Below are 22,900 nucleotides of genomic sequence, written 5' to 3'. Positions count from 1 at the left end.
TACAACTTGATAAGAATAAAGGAAGGAGATGAGTGGAAGACTGCATTTTCTACTAAATCTGGCCACTATGAATACTTGGTGATGAGTTATGGGTTGGTCAATGCCCCTTCCGTCTTACAGTCATTCATCAACAAAGTGCTCAGGGACATGCTGGGTAAATATGTGGTGGCATTTTTAGATGATATCTTGATTTATTCTGTCTCTCTTCCTGAACATATCCTGCAGGATAAACAGGTTCTGCAAAGACTCCTGCAGAACAAGCTGTATGTAAAAGCCGAGAAGTGCCAGTTCCACCAGACCCACATCTCTTTTCTGAGTTGCATAATCAGTCCAGAGGGTGTCCACATGGATGAGAAGAAGGTGTCTGCTGTTAATGGATGGAGAAGACCAGAGAGCAGAAAGGATTTACAACGCTTTTTGGGCTTCGCCAACTTCTACAGACGGTTCATCCGGAACTTCAGCTCAGTGGCAGCTCCACTCACTTCCTTACTTAAGGGGGGACGTAAGAAGCTGGTGTAGAATGAGAAAGCTGAGAAGGCTTTTGTCAAATTAATGCTGGCTATTAAATTGGCCCTGGAGCTTGTCACCCATTCATCATTCTAACAAATCACCGCAACTTGGAATATTTACGCACAGCCAAAAGACTAAACTCCAGACAAGCAAGGTGGGCTCTTTTTTTCTCACGTTTTCACTTCACCATCACTTACCGTCCTGGCTCCAAGAATGGGAAGGCAGACGCCTTATCCAGACTGTTTGAGAAAGAAAAGACCCAGTCTGAGCCACAAACTATTCTCAACCCAGCCTGCATTCTTGCACCCATCTTAAATTACGCCTGCCCTGTAAGAAACTTAGTCCTCGGTTTGTTGGCCCATTCAAGATATTAAGAAGGATTAACGAAGTGACTTGTAAATTGCTTCTGCCCCGTAATTACCGTGTCTCACACAGTTTTCATGTGTCTCTTCTCAGGCCGGTGATTCCTGGTCCACTGGATGATGCCTCCCCTCACTCATCACCACCTCCTGTTCTGGATGTTGATGGCAGCCGAGCTTACAGAGTTAACACCATCATGGACACCTGCACCTTTAAGATCAGCCTCGCCGGAGTACTAATAAGCTGACTCCGCCCCTCCCACACACCTGTGGGACATCAGCTGATTACTAAGACTATATATACTGGGACATTTACTGAATCTAGTTGCGAGATATTGCCACTCTAGTGTCTTATCAAGCATTTATTTCTGTGTTTTGCTATTTCTGTTTTTTTGCCTGCCTGTTTTTGCCTTGTGATTTATTCCTGGTTTTTGAACTATTGCCTGTATTTTTGGATTACGATTTTTGCCTTGTGTTTTGGATTAATAAAGCCTGCCTGCATTTGCATCCAAATCACCTTGGTTGGTTATTACACACGTTACTTTCTTAATCTGTGGATATCATCACTGAAACACTGTGAGCACTAATATTTATCATAAATACATACATTTTGCCCGATTGTTCTGCTGATCAATCATGTAACTCATTTTAAACCTTTACTGATTTTTAACTGCTCAAAAATATACTCCTGTTACTCCGCCGACTTTTGTAATTAAGAAACATCAGCACTGAAACATGTAGAAAATAATTTACTGATTGCTAGATAATCTAAATGGGAAAAAACATGAATTAATTGTTGAATCGTCAGACTAGAGGGATGAATGTGATTTGACTGACCAAATTCTGAGTCAGGTACAGTCCTAATGTTTTGCACTGTAAATCTTTTCAAGCTGTACTAGTGGTTGTTATTCATTAAACACTAGTAATGAGTAATGGTTTGTCTCTGTCGCCTGAATTTGTCTCTGTTGAAAGAGTTTTCAGACATAAATTACTCATAGGTCTACTCATCTCCTCCTTCGTCACTTGTTTTGTTTTAGAAGTACTGCCTGTTTTTTTGTCCGTTTTTTTGTTTCTCTATATTATTGACCAAGTCTTTGTTAGAGATGCACAAGAAACTCGGCTGAAGAGCAACACTCATGAAAAACAAAATCATCTGAATCTGAAACAGACACCCGATTATAACAATGTTGGACTGGTTAGATAGAGAAAGTTTGATAAATTGCTATACTTATATCATGTCTGTAGGTTGTTTTGAATCTGAGATATAAAGTCTAGAATAACTGGTTAGTTTCGATGCTAATAGTCAGGCTTAGCAGGATTAAGCCACAATGCTAACAGCTGGCCTCGGGAAAAGCTAACTGTTCTCTGAGCTGGATTTTTTGCTAATAGTTGTTTGCAGTGCTGAATCCTGTGTTCAATCTGGGCTATCCAAAGTAATCCCGTACCACTGTTTTTAGTTTATTGTTTAGGGGTGGCAGAAAAACAGTCATACAATCTTACAATCATATAATCTGAGAGAGAAATTAGAAATCAGTAACACTGTTATATAAACCCCTCCCCCTCCCCCTCCACACACACAAACTTTTTGATTTTTTTTTTTTTGACAGGCAGGAGAGCAGGAGGCTCGGACGACTGGGTGCAAAGGAACTGAGAGGTCAGCTAGCTATACAGTACTGTGCAGTTAGGTCCAGCTGCCTTCTGTTGTGATTCTTTTATTTAAATATAAAAACATTTAATGCTTGTTTAGAAATGCAGTGATTTACTGATATAAATTACTCCACTAGTGTAAATTACACAGTGAGCTATCTACTTTTTTTACAGTGTCCACAGAAGTAGCTACTTCAGACTGCATTCACTTTAAATACAATACAACAATAAACCACTTCTTACAAAATAGCCAGAAGTTCTAACACAAAGGCAGAAGAATCCACTGAAATTAAGCATGGAGAAATAAGTTCAATAAAAAAAGATTTTAAACAGTTACAGAGTTAAAATTATTAAAAGTGAACATAAATGATGTCCATGTCGACTCAATCCTCCAATCAGGAGACACTATATTGTTCCATATCACATGAATACTGACTGATCTGCATCTAATCTTAGTTTCATTATAAATACTGAACTGAATGTATTGTAAAGTTCTGTTTTTTCAGCGTGTATCAAGCAGCTCTTTCCTGTTTGTGTTTCTCATTCTTCTTTTGTTCGGCTTTGTTTTTGGTATTTTCTATTTTAGAAATCCACAAGAATCACTACCAACTATAATCTCAACCAAGCCGGATTTTGTATTTCTTGAAATCTAAATTTAGGAGGCTATATTTTTAAGTATTAATTAATATGATATCACAGGTGTTACTCCCTGTGACAGAACGGGTCTGCCAGGCTAACATAGCTTAGTTTTTCTGTTTTCTAACTTGCCAAATCATACAATACCGTTCTGCCCCTGTTTAGTACTCACTATTTTAGTTACATGCTAGCTTGGCCATTTACATAATTTTCATAGAATTCTTACTTTTACTGCAGGATTTTGCTAAGCAGAGACAGATACGTTGGACATAATCTTTCATACTTACATGGGGTAGCAGTGGTGGTTTCTGGCAGACAAAGGGACCTCACAGCAAGAAAGAGAGAATAGACTGTTTAAAGAACTTCGGGATCTGAGGACCAGCGTAACAAGAACTGTACCTGTTGAACGGAGCACTGGAGAAGACACTTCTGCTGTAGCTGGAACACCAGGGTTCCTGACATCTACACTTTCTTCAGATAATCAAAGCCCAAGAGTACCCCTTCCCACACCAAGAGCCAGACCTTCTCAAGTTTCTCAAGATTTGGTTTCTCAGCCTGTACAGGTCTTCCTGCCAACCCAGTCTGCACCTACTCCAAGGGAAAGAAACATCAGAGACCTGTTTCGGCATGAGCCACAAATGCCAGTATTTCGAGACTGTGAGGACATTGAGAACTACATTGAGATACTTCGATTTGAGCTTGATTGTGGCCAGTTGAAGAGTGAGCCTACAGATTGGTACCCTTGCTGACAGGTAAAGCATTGGAAGCTTATGCAGGAATGGATGAGGAATTATCCAACTCCTATCCGGATCTGAGAGAGGCACTCTTGGAAAAGTTTGACATCTCTGCTGAAACCTACCGACGGAGATTTAGAGGGACAACTGTTCCAGCAGGTGAAACATCAAAAGAAACCTATCACCGTCTCAAAGGCCTCTATCGTCGGTGGATGAAACCAGAGACACGCAGCAAGGAACAGATCGGAGAGTTTGTCATCCTGGAGCAGCTGCTTCGAGTTCTGCCCGGAGATATACGCACATGGGTCCAGGAACATGAGCCAGCAAATGGACTTGAAGCAGCTCAACTGGCCCAACAGTACCTGAATGCTCGTCGTGGAATCGTTTCTTTCTTTACAAGCCTCTCTGCGGGAGTCAAGACCTGCCAGGGTCCATCCCAGCCCTTCTCATTTAGTGCAAGGCCAGGACCAGTCTGTGATGCCAGCGGTAGGTCAGAAGGAGACACCACAACGAAAAGGTACTCTCATTTGCTTTTATTGTGGCCAGCAAAGACACAAAGCCTCTGTGTGCCCTCTAAAAAAACCAAAACTTTCTGGTTTGTGTTATGTCCCAAGGGAGGGTGATGTATCCTCATTGGCGGTAGGAGAGTCTGTGTCCAGTCATATTTCTGGTCGGATAGACAAGAACTCCAGTGACTGTATTGAACTGACCAGTGTTGTATAGTAACAAAGTAAAAATACTTCACTGCTGTACTTAAGTATATTTTGCAATACTTTGTACTTATATTTCTGAATTTAATTGCATACTTTTACTCCGATACATTTTCAATGTTCGGTTTAGTTACTCGTTACAAAAAAAGAGAGAGAGAGAGAGAGAAAACGCAATGTTTTGACCCCACCTACAGACTGAAAAGAAGTGAGGTCATGCCTGGGCTTGTTAATCACCGCCAATAAGATACACCTGTTTGGCTTCTCCCATTAAGCACAAAGCCAGCTCGCAATCAGCAGCCACATGGAAGATGAGACGGAGACAAAGACAAAGACAACTGAAGGCTTACAAAATTTTTATTTTTTGTCAATTCTGCCTGCACTTGATTGTACATTTTAACTGTTTTGACCAAAGTTTACCAAAATATAAAAAATGTCATTCAAACTGCATTTGCCTTGTGTACTTTTTACTTAATACTTTTCATTACATTACTTGAGTACATCTATTTTTACAGTACTTCTCATACTTAAGTACAATACGTTTCAGATACTTTAAGACTTTAACTCAAGTAACATTTCAGTCAGTGACTTGGACTTTTACCAAAGTCAAATTTTGGAGGGGTACCTATACTTTTACTTGAGTGCGAGATTTCAGTACTTTATACAACACTGGAACTGACCACTTGTTAATGGACAACCTTTGCAGGCTATGGTGGACACAGGGAGTGCTAGATCTCTGGGTAAAAGGGATTTTTTGCCACCTAGCATTGTAAACTTTTCCAGATTGACCAACATTCAGTGTGTACATGGGGATGTTAAAATGTATCCAACTGCTGATGTCACTCTTACAGTTCATAATGATGTGTTTATTGTGCAGGTGGGAGTTGTTGATGATTTGCCAAAAGACATGGTGCTAGGAAGGGATCTGCCAGTCTTAGATGATCTTATAACGTTCATCCTCTTACTAAGCTTGCTTGACCTGTAGTCACTCGCTCCCACACTAAAACCGGCCTTGAACCATTACACTTAACTTCAGATATTTTTTTTAAGGGGGGTAAGGAGGGTCCAAGAAAGTCTAGGCAGAAACGGTGTCTAGAGAAGGCACTAGGTGCACCATCTTGGTCCCCAAATACCAATAATCTTACTACTGGGTTGTGGAAGTTACCAGAGAACATAGGGGAACTTCAGCGAGAAGATGCTTCTCTTACATCCTTATTTGCACAAGTGAATGATAAGGAGGAAGGTGATGGGCTGTTAAGCTCTAAGGATAAGTACAAAATTGAGAATGGTATCCTTTACATAGTAGAGCCTCAAGGGTTGTACCCTTCAAGTGCAGACCTCTTGTTTTAAACCTAGCACACACCATACCCTGGGCAGGTTATTATTGTAAGTCGCTTTGGATAAAAGCGTCTGCCAAATGAAATGTAATGTAATGTAAAAAAGGTCACCTTGGACAGCAGAAAACATACCTCAGGGTTAGTCGCCATTTTTTCTGGCCTTCAATGTATGCAGATGTTAAAGATTTTTGCAGGTCTTGCCCTGAATGCCAGAAAACTAGTCACATCCGCCACTCAGACAGAGCCCCTCTTCAGAGCATGCCTATTATTGTCACTCCATTTAGGCATATTGCAATGGACATTGTAGGTCCTTTGGAAAAGAGTAGCTCTGGGTTTAAATACATTTTGGTTATTTGTGACTATGCCACTAGATTTTCTGAAGCAGTTCCGTTGCGGTCCATCACCACCAGGATAATCCAAGCGCTTGTTCACCTCTTTGCCAGAGTGGGTTTTCCAGATGAAATCCTGACAGATCAAGGTACAAACTTCACTTCTCGCCTGATGTCCCAATTGTACCAGCATCTAGGGATCACAGGTATACGCACCAGTCCCTATCATTCCCAAACGGATGGCCTGGTTGAAAGGTTCAACCAAACCCTCAAGTCCATGCTGAGGAAGTTTGTGTCAGACACCGGGAAAGATTGGGATAAGTGGTTGCCTTTTCTGTTATTTGCATACAGGGAGGTACCACAAGCATCAACTGGATTTTCCCCATTTGAACTTTTGTATGGCTGGTCAGTGCAAGGACCTTTGGACCTGTTACGCCATCAGTGGGGGAACAAGCCTCAAGATGGTCAAGCAGGAGGAATTGTAAGTTTTATCTTACAAATAAGAGACCGTCTTGAATCCTACAGGGAGGAGGCTCTTCTGCATCTGGAAAAGTCCCAACAGAAACATAAGTGTTGGTGTTAACAAAAGGCTCGACAGAGAGAGTTCAAGCCTGGACAGAAGGTTCTACTACTACTACCAACTTCTACCAATAAGCTCCTGGCAAAATGGCAAGGCCCTTTGAAGTTTTGAGAAAGCAAGGCTCTGTGATGTATGAGATCTCTCATCCTGAAAAGGGTAAGCTATCGCAGACCTATCATGTGAATCTCATTAAAGAGTGGAAGGAGCGAGAAAAAACTCAGTTGGCACTGATGGTCCAACAAATAGAAGGTGATGGTGGGGATGTTGCTGATAAGCTACAATCCTGGAGTTCTGAATCTCTTCCAAAGATTGACCATCTTACCCTCCACCAGCAGAAATCCTTGGAATCTGTCTTCAAAAACTGTCCCACTGTGTTTCAGTCAAAACCTGGTCAGACAAACATGGTCAAGCAAGTCATCCACCTCATGGATGACACACCCATCCGACAGAGACCCTACAGGGTACCTGAAAGATTGGTAGAGCCTCTCAAGATGGAAATCCATACCATGTTGGTTTTGGGAATTATTAAACCATCTAGGAGTGAATGGTGCAGTCCAATTGTAAATGTTCCAAAGCCAGATGGATCACTGAGAGTCTGCGTTGACTTCAGAAAGATCAATGCAGTGTCTAAATTTGATGCATATCCAATGCCTAGGATTGACAAACTTCTGGAAAGGCTCGGAAAAGCACAGTACATCACAACCTTTGATCTGTGTAATACTGGCAGGTACCACTGGCTGAAGAATCACAGGAGTACACAGCATTCAGAACTCCTCAGGGCCTATTCCATTTCACCGTCATGCCTTTTGGACTTCATGGGGTGCCAGCAACCTTTCAGCGCTTAATGGACTGTGTTCTGAAGGGATGTGAAGCTTTCTGTCCTGCATACCTAGATGATGTTGTTATTTTCAGCTCCAGTTGGGATGAGCACATCAACCATGTTGAATCTGTACTTCAGAACCTGGCAGCTGCTGGTTTAACCTTGAATTTGGACAAATGTGACTGGGGTCAAACAGAAGTACGATACTTGGGCTATCGACTAGAGAGAGGATTGGTGCACCCCCAAAAGGACAAGGTGGAGGCTATTAAAAATGCCCCGCAACCACATACGAAAAAACAGGTGCGATCTTTCATAGGATTGGTTGGCTGGTATCAGCGTTTTGTCCCACAGTTTGCCACCCTTGCTGCCCCACTGTTATTTACCCTGTATACAGCAATTAAAAACTGTTACTCTCATAATTCACTGATTAATTATTAATCAGTTAAGCATCAGTGGATTACTGAGTGTAACATTTATATTAGAATAACTGATCTGAAACCAACTTCAAAACTTCAAAACAAAACTTCAAAGCTTTACATTATAGTTCTGATGAGACCATGTAATGTAGCACAACCAGCACTGTAAAAGCTACACACTGTACAACTTATATTTTTCTTATTTAAAATATAATTTTCACACATACATACCAGTGTTCTCAAGTCTCACGCTTTGAGTGTGTGACACCCCCCCCCCGTTGAACAACCAAAGAACACCCCCACTCCAACCACAACCCGTTGAAAAACTGTAGAAGAACTGCGTGCACCCGCACCACCAACCAAGCACCTCCAATCTCACTCCCACCTAAGTTCAAAACTTGAGAGCCCTGTACATACAGTAATTGTAATTTGTCACAAAAAAATCTAACGTGTGGCAGATCATCAATAAATCAGTATAAAACTGTAAAAAATGAATGAAAATACTCACAAGGCTCTTCTGGATTCTTTGATCACCGGCATCAACCTCAGAAGACATTCTTCTGTCCCACCATATTTACTCAGGTCAAACTCCTCCAGCTCCTCTTCTGAATTCAGCATCACAAACGCCACAGCCGACCACTGATCAGGAGAGAGCTTAACTCCACTGAGACCTCTGGAACCTCTTCTGTTCAGGTATGTTTGGACTTCCTGCACTAGAGAATGATCATTCAGTTCATTCAGACAGTGGAACAGACTGATAGTTTTCTCTGGAGAGGGATTCTCCCTGATCTTCTGCTTGATGTGCTCCACTACTTCCTCTTTGCTGTGAGAGATGTTCTCTGTCTGTATCAGAAGGCCTCGTAAGAGAGTCTGATTGGACTTCAGTGAGAGACCCAGAAGGAAGCAGAGGAAAAGGTCCAGGTGTCCATTCTCACTCTGTAAGGCCTTGTCCACTGCACTCTTCAGAAAGTCAGACACTGTTTCCTTTTTGAAGGAAACAAATAATCCACTGTGTTTCTGTTGCAGCACATTTCTGTTGTTGGAGATGAAGGACAGAAATGCAAATAAAGCAGCCAGAAACTCCTGAACACTCAGATGCACAAAGCTGAAAACCTTCCCCAGGTGCAGCCCAAACTCCTGTCTGAAGATCTGGGTGCACACTCCTGAGTACACAGACACTTCTCTGACATCAATGCCGCACTCTCTCAGGTCTTCCTCATAGAAGATCAGGTTTCCTTTCTCCAGCTGTTTGAAAGCCAGTTTCCCCAGAGCCAGAATAATCTTTTTACTCTGGTCAAGATCAACATCACTTTCTCTTTGGTACTTCTGGCTGTGGTGTTTGATCTGAAAGATAAGGAAGTGTGTGAACATTTGAGTCAGAGTCTTGGGGATCTCTCCTCCCTCTGCTTCACCCAACATCCTCTCTAGAACAGTGGCTGAGATCCAGCAGAAGACTGGGATGTGGCACATGATGTAGAGGCTTCTGGAGGACTTCATGTGTGTAATGATTCTTTCAGCAAGGCTCTTATCTCTGATCCTTTTCCTGAAGTATTCCTCTTTCTGCGGGTCACTGAACCCTCGTACCTCTGTTACCTGGTCAATAAAGTCAGGAGGAATCTGATTGGCTGCTGCTGGTCGAGTAGTTATCCATAGGAGAGCAGAGGGAAGCAGGTTCCCCTGGATGAGGTTTGTCAGCAGAACATCCACTGAGGCTGACTGTGTTACATCAGACACTCTCTCATTGTTCTGGAAATCAAGAGGAAGTCGACATTCATCCAGACCATCAAAGATGAACATGACTTTGTAGCGATGATAGTCTCCTAGTTTTATTTCTTTTGAGTCTTTGAAAAATTGATGAAGAAGATCCACCAGACTGAGTGTTTCAGATTTCATCAGATTCAGCTCTCTAAAAGGAAGTGGAAATATGAAGAGAATATCCTGATTGGCTTCTTCTTCTGCCCAGTCCAGAATGAACTTCTGCACAGAGATTGTTTTTCCAATTCCAGCAACTCCTTTAGTCAGCACAGTTCTGATGGACGGGTCTTTAAAGAGGTCGTTACATTTGATGGGTGTCTCCTGTGTTGCTGGTCTCCTGGATGCTGCTTCAATCTGTCTGACCTCATGTTCATTATTGACCTCTCCACTCCCTCCCTCTGTGATGTACAGCTCTGTGTAGATCTCATTCAGAAGGTTGGAGGTTCCAGGATTTGAGATTCCTTCATTGAGTTTCTGAAAATTTTCCTTTAGAGCAGATTTCAGCTTTTGATTACATGTTGGAGCCAGTTCTAATAAAAAGAGAAAAAGTTAAATTATTAAAACTGCTATATGTTTAAATATGTTTATTAAAATTGTAGCATTGATAACAACATGTACCATCACTAAATATTGTTCACAAAAAAAATCATAACTGAAATGAAATAATAATTTCAGTAATTGCAATGAGCATGCTAAAAGGCTCTATTAAAATGTGCATTGTGGTGCAGTCTCTTTCCAGAGTGAATCAATCTGGTGATTTTAGTGAGGATTCATGTTGCGCTCTTGTTTTAATTCTGTTGTAATTGTTCTAATTTAGCATTTATTTAGTTTAATGATGTAAATTTAAAAACGGGATAATGGAAATTGTACAATATTACATACAGGTGCTGGTCAACGAATTAGAATAATTTGAAATAGTGCAATCATGAAATTCTTTGAATGCATTTTTTGTGCAGAAAGCAAATCAGGTGTTCACCGCACCTGTCCTACTCGTTAGACTAATCACAGAACTCGTTACCTGTAAAAAACATTGCTCAGCTGAGCTTTCCAAAAGGCCCATTTAGGCCATTTAACTGTGACACTGTTGTTTTATTGAATTAGAATAATGGAGAAACCGTTTCATTGAATTAGAATAATTTTTATTATAATTACAATCATCACTTTCTCAGTATTTTGTTGCTGCCCCCTTGGCTTGTATGACTGCCTGAAGTCTCCGCGGCATCGATTTGACCAGCTTGTCGCAAGTTTCCGCACTCACAGCTTCCCAGGCAGTGGCGATGTTCTGCTTCAGTTGGTCCAGCGTAGTAGGCTTTCTGTCGCAAAATTTTCTGCTTGACGATGGCCCAAAGGTTTTCAATGACATTGAGGTCAGGCGAGTTGGCCGGCCATGCCAAAACTTCAAGCTGTTTTTTAGTGAACCAATCTTTGGTCGACTTTGCCGCATGAGCCGGTGCTAGATCCTGTTGAAATATGAAGTCTTCTTCGCCGAACTGTTCCTCAACAGTCGGAATCAGGAACGTTTCCAGAACATCTTGATATACGGCAGCATTGACAGTCTTCTTGAGGAAGCAGAGTTTCCCTACACCTCGAGCGGACATGCATCCCCAGACCATAACGCTCTGGGGAAACTTGACGGATCTTTTCACGCACTCGTGGTTGTAGGTTTCGCCACCACGACGCCAGACACGAGGACCTTGGTCACCGAAGGAGATGCAGAAGCGTGATTCGTCACTGAAGACCACTTTCTGCCAGTCTTCAGCAGTCCACTCGCCGTGTTCTTTGGCCCACTTCAGCCGTTTCTCCATTTGTTTCTTGTTCAGCATCGGTTTTACTGCTGGAACGCGAGATTTGAAGCCGAGTTCGCGCAGACGACGGTAAGTGGTTGATCTGGAGACGTCAGCGCCGGTCTGCTTGTTCCACAAGTCGGTGAGCTCGGAAGTGGACTTGAACCGGTTGCTGACTGCGATCTTTCTCAGCTGCTTGTTGTCGCGAGCAGAAGTTTTTCGGACGCCGGAACAGTTGGTGCGCTTGCTGCAGTTTTTCTTGAGAGCTATGCAGACGGAAGACTGGCTGATGCCGAGCTGCTCAGCAATTTTAGTTTGGGTCAAGCCTTGTCGGCGAAGGGCTTGAATTTGAGCCACTATTCCGGTTGAGAGGTCGCGCTGCTTACCCATGATTGATTTTACAACTTAGAAATTCTACTCAACCCTGACTTTATACTGCACAGGGAATACTCTTCACAGAAAACAAAAATTCGAGCATTTATTCTAATTCAATGAAACGGTTTCTCCATTATTCTAATTCAATAAAACAACAGTGTCACAGTTAAATGGCCTAAATGGGCCTTTTGGAAAGCTCAGCTGAGCAAATTTTTTTCCAGGTAACTAGTTCTGTGATTAGTCTAACGAGTAGGACAGGTGCGGTGAACACCTGATTTGCTTTCTGCACAAAAAATGCATTCAAAGAATTTCATGATTGCACTATTTCAAATTATTCTAATTCGTTGACCAGCACCTGTATAAAAGCTGATAGAGGGAATCTCAGTAGGCTTGTGATTCTGTAAAGAAACTGTAAATATCTTTTTGTGTGGCAGTAATTTACATATTTTACTCTTTTCATTAACATTTGCATTGTGTTCAATATAAATGCAATAAAAAGCAAGTTTTATTGTGCAGTTTTTCTCCGTTAAAATTAAGACTAAAGAAAACATTAATTTTTATGTTTTAATGGGACTGTTTTAATACTATTTTGGCAAATCTGAGTAAAATTGTATTCTTTTAGTTATGTAAGAAATAAAATATTTTAAATAATAATCACATATTTGAAGAATATCATGATTACATTTTTTTTTACAGTATCTTCCAGCCCTATATGACCCTGAGCTCTTACTGGTCTGCAGTGTGTCAGCGAGGTCTGTCTGGTTCATGTTCTTCAGGACGTGCAGTGTGATATTCAGCGCTTCCTCTCTGACAGCGATCTCATCCTCCTCCTCCTCTCTCCCAGAGCATGCTGGGTAATCCAGACTCTTCAAGATCTTCTCAAGCCTCTTCAGTTGCTCATTTACCAGAGAGATGACTTTGTTCTCCATCTCCTAATTAAACATATGATTCAGATCCGGGCCCTGTTAGTCAGATCTGAGACTTTTTATTGTATTGGAAAAAACATGATAATTATTTAAATTATTATGTGATAATATTTACCAATTACTTGATATAAAACACCAGATAAAATATAAGAGTTCCAGAGAAAACATGTTTGACACTACTTGACTTAAAGTTGAATTAAAGTTATTTGTTTGCAGTTTAAGAAAACACTGCATTGTTTGTAAGTCATGAAATACTAAATAAAGTGTAATAGCATAATTTTTAAATGGTAAGACATTACTTAATAATTAAAGTTGTTTAATTATGGGGGGCATGTTGGGGCATGGGGGACTGTGTTTCTACACAGGACAGTACCATAATTATCAAATATGCTGATGACACCACTATCCTGGGACTTATCAAGGGAGAAGACGAGTCAATGTGCAGGACCCTGGTGAACGACATTCTTGTCTATGGAGAGGAGAATGATCTTATCCTCAACATGGACAAAACTAAAGAACTAATACTGGACTTTCAGAGGACACCTCCAACTCTACAGCCTCTTATCATCAGAGCGACTAAGGTGGAAAGGGTCAACATTTATAGATTCCTGGGCTGGACACCACAGCCACTGTGAAAAAAGCTCAGAAGAGACTTTACATCATTAGGAAGCTTAGGAAAGCTGGCCTGAATGAGAGGCAGTCGATTCAGGGGGACTGATAGAAAGTAGATAGACATAAACATTGCACATATAACTTGAGACACAGTAGGGCAGACAGCATTGTCACACACAAGACACGCTTTTTTAACATTTTTTTTCCATCCACAGTCAGACTGATGGCAAAAGTCACTGAAAATATATATTATTTTTACTTACATGCTGGTAAATGTGAAGTATTGTGCAATATCTCTCTCTCGAAAATGTGAAAGGTTGTTTAAGATACATCTGATGTTTAACTTTGTCCTTCTCTTCGCTGGTTGTGCACTTTTTAAATAAATTTTGATGTCTGTAAAGGTCTATGCATGTGTGTGGGGGCGGGGCCGCGCCAGCTGTCAAAACGAGCACATGGCTAAGTGGAAGGAGCCACGAAATGCCGCACGGCTGGCGAAATCTAACGAGCACGCCAAAGAGGACAAAAGAGGATCCGAACTCGAGCAGGTGGTGAGTGAACTACCCCACGGCCACTTCTGTCTCTCTCTCCACATGCGCCCGGACGGTGTTCCTGTCTCAGCCTTCCCCAAGGCTAACTGAACGACGGCGTGCCCGTGTGAGACGTACCGGGCTGGGATTGGAAGGCTCCCTTCGCTGCTCTACCACAACGTTTTCCCCCAGGCACACGGGCTCCGGGAAGCCGGGGTGGGACTGAACACTTGGTTGCTATTTTTTTCTTTATTTTTGCCTTCTCTCTTTCGCTCTCCCAAATTAAGCTCTGGGCCAGGGTTTTTTTTTTTCTTGTCATATTTTTCTTCTTTTTTGAGCTTTTGAACCAGACAGCCTGATTCTGATCTCTGATTCTGAATTTTTAGAGTTATTTGTGAGATAAATAAACTTCCCCGCTGGGGTTTTTTTCTTTAACTTGTTGACTGAGAGCTCTGCACAAGAATTCCAATGTGTCTGAACTGCAGTCTGTACACAAAAGGCAAATAAATAAAACTGGCATGGTGAGAGAGCTATGGAGTAGACATGTATTATAAGGCTCTTCAGAACTTTCAGTTCAAAACATTGTTTTTAGGCACTTTTGGTTTAAGTACACCAGGATTTAAGTTATTTTAAACTTTGGGACAGTATTCCCATCACACTCAAGCGAAGGAGAATGGCTGGAAAGGCTGCAAAAAACAGAAACACAGCTACATCTGCTCCAAGGCCTGGTGCCTCCAGCTCATCCTCGGACCAACGTGACGAACCGCCCCCCCCCCCCCCCCCCTCTAGAAGTTAGAAATTAGAAGTGTTCTGGAGAAAGAGATGGCGGGGGTCAGAACTGACATTAATATGGTCAGAACTGAACTGCAGTCCTATCAGACCATGGTCGCCGCAGACCTAACCACGCTAAAGAACACAAAAGGTGAGATGAAGAGAAGCCTGTCAACATGTACAGTCGATATTGTCACTTTACAGCTGGTGGCTCATCTTAAGACCCAGACAAAGCTACCAGAAAACAAATGCCAAGATTTAGAGGCGAGGTCGAGAAGAAATAATATCAGGATTGTAGGATTGCCAGAGAACCATGCTAGCTCCACAGTAGCCGTCTCCGCGTTGCTGCAGAAGGTGCTCAGCCAATGCTGGACGGATCTCATCGTTCCCCGGCACCAGCGCCGAGAGAGGGCGAACAACCTCGCGCTGTGGTGGCCCGTCTACACTACTTTCGAGACTGTGCTAACATCCTCCGCCTGGCCATGGAAAAACAACGGATCAAATTAGCCAGATTACACCGCGCGGGTGGCAAGGGCTCTGGCAGGCTACAAGGTAGTAAGACAACAGCTTCGTGGTGTTGAGGGGGTCCGGTATGGCATCCGTTATCCAGCTCGTTTTCGGATAACTTATAACAACCAAGAGCGGATCTTCTCTGCTACGGAGGAGGCCCAGTCTTACGTTACTGAGAACATCTCTGCCAACAGGCCAGCCCCTAGGGTTTGACGGCTGGGTTGCTAATAGTGCCAGGCGCTGGTGATGGCTCGAGCCAAGGTTTTATTTCGGACTTACCGTATGCGTAAGTACTGTTCTTTTTAAAGTTGTGATGGCGCATACAGCTGTGCTCAACACAGAACTTTTTGCTGTTATTTGTGTTGCTAATGTGATCGTCATGCTTCTCTCTGGTTCTATTGCTATCACCCAACCATTTGATTATGTGCTTCTTCCTTCAGACGCGAATATGCGGATATGTTCGGTTGTAATAGAATGAACAGTCTCTGCATGTGTGTGGCGGACTGACACAAAGCACTACCATCTTGTTCCACAATAGTTTTAATGGCTATGTGCCGTATTTGTTTATTAAATATGTTCTGATGGCCTTAGTGAATGTTATTTCGGATAATAATGGCAGATTCGTTATTGTATCAGGCAAATAATTTGGCATCCTTGTGGTGTCAGCAAACATCTATGGCCCAAATTGGGATAACCCTGAGTTTTTCTCTTGCTTCCTAGAGAAACTACCTGACCTGAATCTACACTTGCTAATACTAGGGGGAGATTTCAACTGCGTACTACAGCCTGGATTGGAAAATCCAGTCCTGGCTTAGGCAGATCTGCTTCTAAATCAGAAGCTATAATACTATCGTTCATGGAATCCTATAAATTGTTTGATCCTTGGAGACACGTCAATCCCACCTTTAAGCAGTTTTCTTTCTTTTCACCGGTCCATCTTTTCATATTCAAGAATCGACTATTATTTGATTGATCATAGGGTTATATCTTGGGTATCTAATGGTCAGTATCACAGTATAGTGATTTCTGACCATTCTCCAGTTCAGATGGATGTGGTGTTTCCAGGTAGCCCCAGCTTTCCACGATCCTGGCAACTTGATCCTTTATAATTGTCATATAGTTAATTCAAAAAATTCATAGCTGGCCAAATTGATTTCTTTTTGGAGACCAATAATACCCCAGGAATATCATACACAACTATATGGGAATCACTTAAAGCCTATCTACGGGGACAGATCATTTCACATGCTTCTCACAAGAAAAAAGAATGCACCAAGCATTGCACAGAATTAATTCAACAAATAGCAGATATTGATAGAAGATGAGCTGATAATTCTATACCCGAACTATTTAAAAAACGCCTATTGTTGCAAACAGAATTAAATACTCTTTCAATTAGACAGACAGAATTACACTATTAAAAACAAAACAGAAATATTATGAACACAGTGAGAGCAGGAAAACTACTATGCCATCAACTTAAACAGCAGCTTGCAGTGAAATTCCCGAAATTTGTATTATACCCAACAACACCTCCACACATCTCCAAACTATTGACGACACTTTCAGGTCATATTATGCTAATCTTTATACGTCACATTCCTCAAATGCAACAGACATTCAAACATTTCTCGACAGTTTAGAAGTTCCCAAGATTAATGTAGAAGACCAAAATATACTGGATGCACCCATAACAGAAGAAGAAATCTTACAAGCAATAAGCTTCATGCAGAGTGGAAGGGCGCCTGGCCCTGACGGCTTCCCCATAGAGTTTTACAGAGCATTCTCTTCCAAACTGGCACCCTTTCTCTCCACGTTATTTCAGGAAATAATAACAACGAAGAAGTTACCTCCTACAATCACAGTCATACTAAAGAAAAATAAGGATCCACTAGACTGCAGTTCATATCGCCCTATTAGTCTCCTATTCTGTGACTACAAAATCCTTACTAAGGTGCTCTTGCGCCGTCTTGAAAATATTATACCCAAGATTGTTGACCCTGACCAAACGGGCTTCATCCAAGGAAGACAATCATTCTGTAATATGCAATGATTGCTTAACATACTTCATTCTCCCCAGATATCCCAGCAGCCGGAAGTCATACTTTCTCTAGACGCAGAGAAAGCCTTTGACCAGGTTGAATGGAATTACTTGTTCACAGTGTTAGATAAATTCGGGTTCGGCCCATCCTTCATTACATGGATCAAAATTCTGTATTCTTCTCCAACAGCTTCTGTTCTTACAAATTCTATTGGATCAGAATATTTCCCACTTTACAGAGGGACTCGTCAGGTTTGTGGCCTTTCCCCATTCTTATTTGACCTTGCAATTGAACCACTGGCTATAGCACTAAGAAACCAAGGGGAAATAGTAGGTGTCAGTAGGAACCAAACAATACATAAAGTATCCCTGTATGCTGATGATCTTTTATTGTTTATATCTGATCCACTAGAATCTATTCCCAAACTCACAGATATATTACAACAATTTGGCAGACTATCAGGCTACACACTGAATTTTTCCAAAAGTTTACTTTTTCCCTATAAACCAGCAAGCAGCATCCATTGACTACAGTAAATTCCCTTTTAAATTAGAACGCTATGCTTTCACCTATTTGGGCATTAATGTCCCACAACCGAATGAAGATCTTTATGACTGCAATTTCAAAACACTTTTAGAGCGTACTAAACAAGATTTGCAAAGATGGTCACGGCTTCCCAGTACCCTGGCAGGCCGAGTAAATATGGTGAAAATGAGTGTACTGCCGCGATTTTTGTATTTATTTCATATGATTCTGATACTGTTAACTAAGTCCTGGTTCAACACTTTGAATAGCTATATCACCACATTTATCTGGAGCAATTCTCACCCACGCATTAAAATGAAATTTAATATTCTATTACTGGGCTGCCAATCTCTCTAAGCTGAATTACTGGATGACTGTACGTGAATATAATCAAGGCCCAGTATGGGCTACCTGTCACGGCTTAGCCTTGTCTCATGTCTCTGTGTGTGTTCTCACGTGACCTGTGTCTCCTGTTCCAGTAGTTTTCCATCTCATGTCTCATTTGTAACTCCGCCCCTTCCCCAGGTGTTTCCAATTCTAGTGTGTTTCGTGTTTGTATAAATAGTACCCGTGTGTCATTTGTTCCTGGTCGGTCTTTGCACCAACTCCCGTTGTCTGTCTGTCTGTCCACGTTTATCTTGTTATTTCCACTGTTTCCTTGCGCTCTGTATATATCTTGTTAGATTCAGTTCCTTGTTTTGTATATATTTATTTACGTATTCATTCCTTTGTATATATCCCCAGTTCTGTTTAGTTCTTGTTTGGTTATCCTTCCTGTCTATATATATTATTATTATCTCTTGTTTGTTTAGGTTTATGTTCTTTGTTATTTGTTTATTTGTTATTTATTTATTAAAGTCTGTCCTACCTGCGTTTACGTCCACCTCCAGTCTGCTCCAACGTTACATAAAGACCGACCTTTTAAAAATGGACGTAGCAGGTAAATTTCCCTTTGGGTCCGGGCCAGCCATCCGCCACCCCCCACTCGGGATCCCGGCGCAGGAAAATCCGAGGCCTCAAGGCCGGAGAGGGCCTTGGTCTAGGCGCTCTAAGGGATCCCGAATTCCGGAGGATTTTCTTGGGGGGGGGGCATCACCGTGGGGGCTATCGGCCTCGCCTCGCACCGCGGGGGAGGCGAGGTGGGCAGAGATGCTGGCGATGAGGACACCGACTTCTGGAACTACGTGGCAGCCGCGTCCAGCTCGGAAGAAGAGGATTACCTTCTGTCGCGAGCCCGCCTGCCGCTTCCTCCAGGGTCTGTCCTGCACCCGGCTTTCCGATGTCCACTCTCTCTCGTAGAGGAGGCCGCCCTCACCCCGGACCGATCTCCAGCAGCGCCGGTCCTCAAGACGCCGGCTTCTGTCCGCCCGCCTCCCATGGTGCGCTCCGTTTCAGCGGCTCCTCAGCTAGATTCAGCGGCTAACCTGCTCTCATTCCCAGTGGCTGCAGCTCCAGCTTACTACTCGGTTGCACGGCTAACGCAGTTAGCATCCCCTGCTAACACGGCACTCTCCTCTCCGGCTGCTTCGGCGCCTTCATCTCCGGCTTCTGCAGCGCTCATCTCTCCTACGGCTGCAGTTTCAGTTTCCACGGCGGCTGCCAAGCCGCGTCCCGACGATTCCACTGCGCTGAACTCTACCGGCAGCTCCGTGCTTCCCGCACCAGACTCGTCCGGCAACTCAGCAGATCCAGTCTGGCTTTTCGAGTCACTCGCGGCAGCAGCAGCTCTCCGCTCCACGGTTCCCTTGGCAACGGCGCTACTCTCCACTGTTCCTGCCGCCCCGGAACCTGCATATGCTGCGGTGCGTTCAGCTGAAGCCTCCATGCAAGCACTTACAGCCCAAGTATCCAAGTCTGTTCACGTCTGTTCACCGCTCCTGTATCTGTGCCAGCGGTGCCCGCCTCTCCTGTGTCTGTGCCAGCGGTACCCACCGCTCCTGTGTCTGTGCCAGCGGTACCCGCCGCTCCTGTACCTGTGCCAGCGGTGCCCACTGCTCCTGCACCAGCAGTCCAAGTCTCAGTGCCGGTTGTCCAAGTCTCCGTGCTAGCCGAAGCTGCACCCGCCGCCGCGCCTGCCCAAGCTGCACCCGCCGCCGCGCCTGCCCAAGCTGCACCTGTCATCACACCCACGCCGGTTCCTGCTCCTAGGACTGTGTTTGGCCCTAGGCCCCAACCACCCAGGTCTGCCCCTAGGCCCCCGGACCCAAGCCCAAGAACTGTGCCCAGGCTGGCTCCACGGACTACCCCTCAGACTTTAGCCAGTCCTGGGCATCCCCAAGTGTTTCTTGTCCCAATGTCACTCCCTGTTCTGGTCCCCGTGTCTGTCTGTGTTCCTGTTCCCGTCTTGTCTGGTTTCTGTGTGCCTGTCCCTGTGACCATGTTCGTGTCTGTTCCAGTTAATGTTTTGGTTCCTGTTCCCTTGTCCAGTCCTGTCCGGTCACCTGTCATGTCTCACGTCCAGTCACCGTCCCCTGTCCAGTCTTCAGTCCAGTCTCTGTTTCTGCCCCATGTTAAGTCCCCGGTCTCGTCTCCTGTTTTCCCCGGCCTCTCCCCGCCGCCAGCCCCCGCGGTTCGTTTTTACGTGCCTCGGGAGCTGCGCGTTTAGGGCGGGGCTTCTGTCACGGCTTAGCCTTGTCTCATGTCTCTGTGTGTGTTCTCACGTGACCTGTGCTCCTCTGTGTCTCCTGTCCCAGTAGTTTTACATCTCATGTCTCATTTGTAACTCCGACCCTTCCCCAGGTGTTTCTAATTCTAGTGTGTTTCGTGTTTGTATAAATAGTACCCGTGTGTCATTTGTTCCTGGTCGGTCTTTGCACCAACTCCCGTTGTCTGTCTGTCTGTCCACGTTTATCTTGTTATTTCCAAGGTTTCCTTGCGCTCTGTATATATCTTGTTAGATTCAGTTCCTTGTTTTGTATATATTTATTTACGTATTTATTCCTTTGTATATATCCCCAGTTCTGTTTAGTTCTTGTTTGGTTATCCTTCCTGTCTATATATATTATTATTATCTCTTGTTTGTTTAGGTTTATGTTCTTTGTTATTTGTTTATTTGTTATTTATTTATTAAAGTCTGTCCTACCTGCGTTTACGTCCACCTCCAGTCTGCTCCAACATTACACTACCATGGAACTTGCATCCAACTCACTGCTTTCCCCTATCTCTCTTTTAAGTTGTGCGTTGCCTGTTGGCCTAAGCTTTCAAAGTTTGGGCCCGACTATTAGGAATTCTCTCAAAATTTAGAAAGCACTTTCATTTTAAACAAACAATTGTTTCCTTTCCATTAATAGACAATCACTTGTTCCACGCATCTCAGACAGACAATGGTTTTAAATTATGGCACAGAAATGGACTTATATTCTTTAGAGACGTATAAATGAAAGTTACATTTGCCTCCTTTGATGCACTGCAGAGAAACCACAATATCCCTAAGAACCACTTTTTCAGATATCTTCAGGTGCGAAGTTTTGCAAAAAAACACCTCCCATTCCCTTCTATACCACCTAAAAATGCATAGACCACATTTTGGAATTGGATCCACATGGAAAAGGAGTGATTTCATAAATCTATCAACCAATCCAGGAAATCAGCCCCCCCCCCTACTATTGAGGCCAAGAAACAAGCATGGGAGGAGGACTTAGAAATTGCAATTCATGAAGAGACCTGGCAACATTGCTTAAATTGTATACATACCACCTCCCTCTGCATCAGACATGGAGTTTAAAATTATCCATAGACTACACTAGGACTGGGCAATATATCGAGATTTATAAAAATAGCGATATATTTTCATATGCGATATAAGACGAGACAATATCGTGTATATCGATATATAGACTACCCTTGTTCACTTCGACAGGGTTTATTTTGAACTTTACTAGCCGTTAACGGAGGTTTTGCAGTGCAATCGGCTGCGCTCTAAATAACGTGCAGCGTGCACAGAGGAGAGATACGAAGCTCATTCAGACACCGTTCTCTTTTAAAACACACACAGTGACTGCAGAACCCGACTTTCCAGCCAAACAGCAGCAGGTCTCATATTCTGAAGCATCACCACTTAACTAACCACTGAGCAGACGCACTCACTCTAACCTGAACTGACCAATCAGCTCCTTCACATGGGTATGAGAACAGACCTGACACCGTTTCAGCCCAGATTTACAGAAAACTCAAACTGCACTCTTTATTTATTTTTTCTTAAGTACTTTAGATGCTCATTTTCAAAAGCACAATGTAATTTTTATATATCCCTTGTTTTTAGGCTACTTTAAGTGGAAAAAAAAAGATTTAATTTGAGGAATTGTTTTATATATATATACGTATGTGTGTGTGTGTGTGTGTGTGTATGTGTTTATAATTAGTATAATTTGAAATGACTTTCAGTTGTTTACGTAAAATGCTGCTAGAACTGCTAGGCTACTCTACTATACAGGATACGGCACTGAATTATTAAAGTACCAATATAAAATTTGGAACATGTAGCTTTGTCGCAAAAGTATCTTTTCGATATTACCTTATGGGATGAAAAAATATATTGAGATATATATCGTATATCGCAATTTAGAAAAAAAATATCGAGATATAGTTTTTAATCCATATCGCCCAGCCCTAGACTACACTATTCAAATGTAAAACTAGCCATAATCTTCCGTGAAACTGATCCGGCGTGTCCAAGATGCCAGCACAGTCCAGCCACATTAGGTCATATGTTCTGGTCATGCAACCTATTAGTAGATTTTTGGAAGAAGATCTTTGAAGCAATCTCTTATATGTGTGGGGGCATAGTGGATCCTAATCCCACAATTGCGGTTTTTGGGGTGTCTCCATTCGAAGAACAATTCACTGCCCTTCAGTCGAACGCTTTAGCCTGTGCCACATTGATGGCCTGGAGGCTGATTCTCCTGGGGTGAAAATCAGTGAAACTCAATTCTTTCAAACAATGGGTCAGAGAAGTACTGTCAATGATTCCACTGGAGAAGATGAGACATAATCATAGTG

The sequence above is a fragment of the Astyanax mexicanus genome, chromosome 8 (assembly GCF_023375975.1).
Source record: "Astyanax mexicanus isolate ESR-SI-001 chromosome 8, AstMex3_surface, whole genome shotgun sequence".
NCBI classification, from domain to species: domain Eukaryota; kingdom Metazoa; phylum Chordata; class Actinopteri; order Characiformes; family Acestrorhamphidae; genus Astyanax; species Astyanax mexicanus.
Note: the sequence above shows the minus strand (reverse complement) of the source record.